The 3,030-nt window shown below is 43.2% G+C and overlaps 1 non-coding gene across 1 annotated transcript; it reads right to left on the bottom strand.

Annotated features, from left to right (window-relative positions):
• Nucleotides 1–488: 488 nt before the first annotated feature.
• On the bottom strand, nucleotides 489–595 carry LOC123464185. The gene has a single exon (XR_006639425.1). It is a non-coding gene; the product is annotated as a U6 spliceosomal RNA (small nuclear RNA).
• Nucleotides 596–3,030: the final 2,435 nt, after the last annotated feature.

Here is a 3,030-nt window from a genome sequence, read left to right as displayed (position 1 = left end):
CTTGCTTTAGCTCTGAGGAAGAATGCCACCCAGCAAAGAAAACAAGGATGGGCTGGAATCTGAAATCTGTGTCTTTCTTTCATTCTTTCAATAAAGAATTTCTTTCTTTCATTCATTTAATAAATAATGCTTGTGACGCACCTGCTATGTGCCAGGATGCTAGAGAGAGTGAACGATCTCTTCGGGAAAAGACAGAAGTATAGGTACTAGGAGCCTGCTGAGTGGGAGACTGAACCAAGGTCCTGGGTACATAAAGAGAGTTCCTGATTCTGCCAGAAGGAATTAGGGAAGAAAGAATGCACTGAGACTTGACAAGTAAATAAGCTTGCCAGGCACAGAACTCAGAAGGACATCTTTGCACTCAGTGACTTGAGGATATTATGCTACAAACTATAGCTAGGATATTAAACTACAAACTGTACCACCATTCCCCTTCCACTTCCAGCTACCTCAGTTATAAAAGATGTAAAGCCATCTTTTAAAAAAAAATTAATATGGAACGCTTCATGAATTTGCGTGTCATCCTTGTGCAGCGGTCACGCTAATCTTCTCTGTATCATTCCAATTTTAGTATATGTGCTGACGAAGTGAGCGCAAAAATATTTTATTTATTTATTTGAGAGAGAGGGGGGGGGAAGGGAGGGAGAGAGAGAGAGAGAGAGAGAGAGAGAGAGAGAGAGAGAGAGAGAGAAAGAGACATACAGAAATAGGCAGGTAGAGAGAGAAATAGAGAATGGGAGTGCCAGGGCCTCCAACCACTGTAAATGAACTTGATGCCTGTGCCCCCTTGTGCATCTGGCTTATGTGCATCCTGGGGAATTGAACTTGGGTCCTTTGGCTTTGCAGGCCAGTGCCTTAACCACTAAGCCATATCTCCAGCCCTAAAGCTATCTTTAAAAGAAACTTTTTATTGGCAATCTCCACACATATAGACAATATACCATGATCATAATCCCCTCCCACCACCTTCTTTTCTCCCTTCCAAATCCCTCGTCACAGAATCCCTTCTTTCCAACTAATATCTCTTCTATTTTGATGTCATCATTTTTCCCTTCTATTATTGGGCAGGTTTTATGTAGGTGGTGTCAGCCACTGTGAGCTCATGAATATCTCAGTCCCTTTGTGTCTAGAAGACAGTGTTGCAAAGAATGCCTTCCTTTTTTGGGGGATCTTACATTCTTTCCACCACCTCTTTTGCAATGATCTCTGAGAGGTGGAAGGTGTGATGGAGATGTCCCACTTAGTGATGAACACACCACTGCTACTTCTTCTCAGCACTTTGATGAGTTTTGAATCTCCCCAGTGGTCACCACCATCTGAAAAAAGAAGCTTCTCTAATAAAAAATGAGAGTATCATTAATATACGGACATAGGGCTGGAGAGATGGCTTAGCAGTTAAGGCGCTTGCCTGTGAAACCTAAGGACCCAGGTTCAATTCACTAGGTCACACATTAGCCAGATGCACATTGTGGCACATGTATCTGGAGTTCATTTGCAGTGGCTGGAGGCCCTGGCATGCCCATTCTCTCTCTCTCCCTTTCTTTCTCCCTCTGACCCTCTGTATCTAATAAATAAATAATTTTTTAAATGATAAAAAATATATGGACATAAACATAAGTAGTTAGAGGGCAGTCTGGGGTCATAATATATTTAGCCAGATAACAGGAATAGACTCCTCCCTAAGGCTTATGACCTCCCCCACCATAGGCTTTTGACTAGATTTTCAGTACCAGGCATGGATTCCCTCCAGTGGAACAGGTTTCAAATCCAATCAGAGAGTAGTTGGTTTCCTCCATAACAGACATGCCACCATTATACTAGCTGGTACATTTGATCTGACACTCCAGCTGTCAAGCTTGCAGGGTCCACTGCTGGTTAACACTGTTAATGACTTTTCTCCCCCAACAGCCTGTGTATTTCTTTCCAGCATTTTGAGGGCTGGTCAACAGGGAGGAGGCTTCCAGCTCAGCTCTACCTTGATTTCTCAGTGATCTGCAACCCAGACATGTGGAGTCTTCAGCAAGAGGATTTTACTTACTCTCCAATTCTGATGGGCAACAAAGAGCCTTGGAAATAGCCTGGAATGTGTTGGGGGGGGGGACATCAGAAGCCTCCCTGACCAACAACTTGCTGGAATATATCTCAATCTTGACCCTGAAATTTTCTTATAAAATCTGTAGATTCTGGGTACAGTATTATTTGCCCCCACAGGATACTTCTGTCCAAATTCTGTCATTCTCTCTTTTAATATTTTATTTATTCATTCATTTATTTGAGAGAGAGAGAGGAGAGAATGGGTGCACTAGGGCCTCTAGCCACTGCAAAACAACTCCAAATGCATGTGCCATTATAAGTTTCTGGCTTACATGGGTCCTGGGGAATCAAACCTGGGCCTTTTGGCTTTGCAGGTAAGTGCCTTAACTGCCAAGCCATCTCTTCAGCTCCATCTCTCTCTCTTTCTTTCTCTAAAATATTTTATTTATTTATTTATTTATTTGACAGAGAGAAAGAGGCAGAGAGGGAGAGGGAGAAAGGGAATGGGTGTGCCAGGGCCCCCATCCATTGCGAACTCCAGATGCATGCGCCACTTTGTGCACCTGGCTTACGTGGGTCCTGGAGAATCTAACCTGGGTCCCTTAAGTGCCTTAACCACTAAGCCATTTCTCCAACTCTCTCTCTCTCTTTCTCTCTTTAATGCATATCTGATTTTGCTATTAAAGAAGCAGGGGATAGGGCTGCTGACTGGACCAGAGGTGTCCTCCTCACAGCCACTACCCTATGAAGTAGTCACACTCAAAAGGCCTTACCCAATCAGGAGGCATGGAATGTAGATGTAGCCAATAAGACTAGGTCCATCAAAAATTTACAGAATGCCAATTGGACTATTTAGGAAGCATAGAATAATGAAGACAGACATCTAAGGGAGTATTGGTTGGAATGCCTGGTGGCTAGAGTGCCCTTAAGCCCTGGGCAGCTTTGTAATGACAGATCCTTTCTATGCATGTCCTTATAATAAAGTGCTCTTTTTTA

This window comes from Jaculus jaculus, chromosome 10 (assembly GCF_020740685.1).
Source record: "Jaculus jaculus isolate mJacJac1 chromosome 10, mJacJac1.mat.Y.cur, whole genome shotgun sequence".
NCBI lineage: Eukaryota > Metazoa > Chordata > Mammalia > Rodentia > Dipodidae > Jaculus > Jaculus jaculus.
The sequence above is the reverse complement of the archived record's forward strand: the minus strand, read 5'-3'. Positions and strand labels throughout refer to the sequence as shown.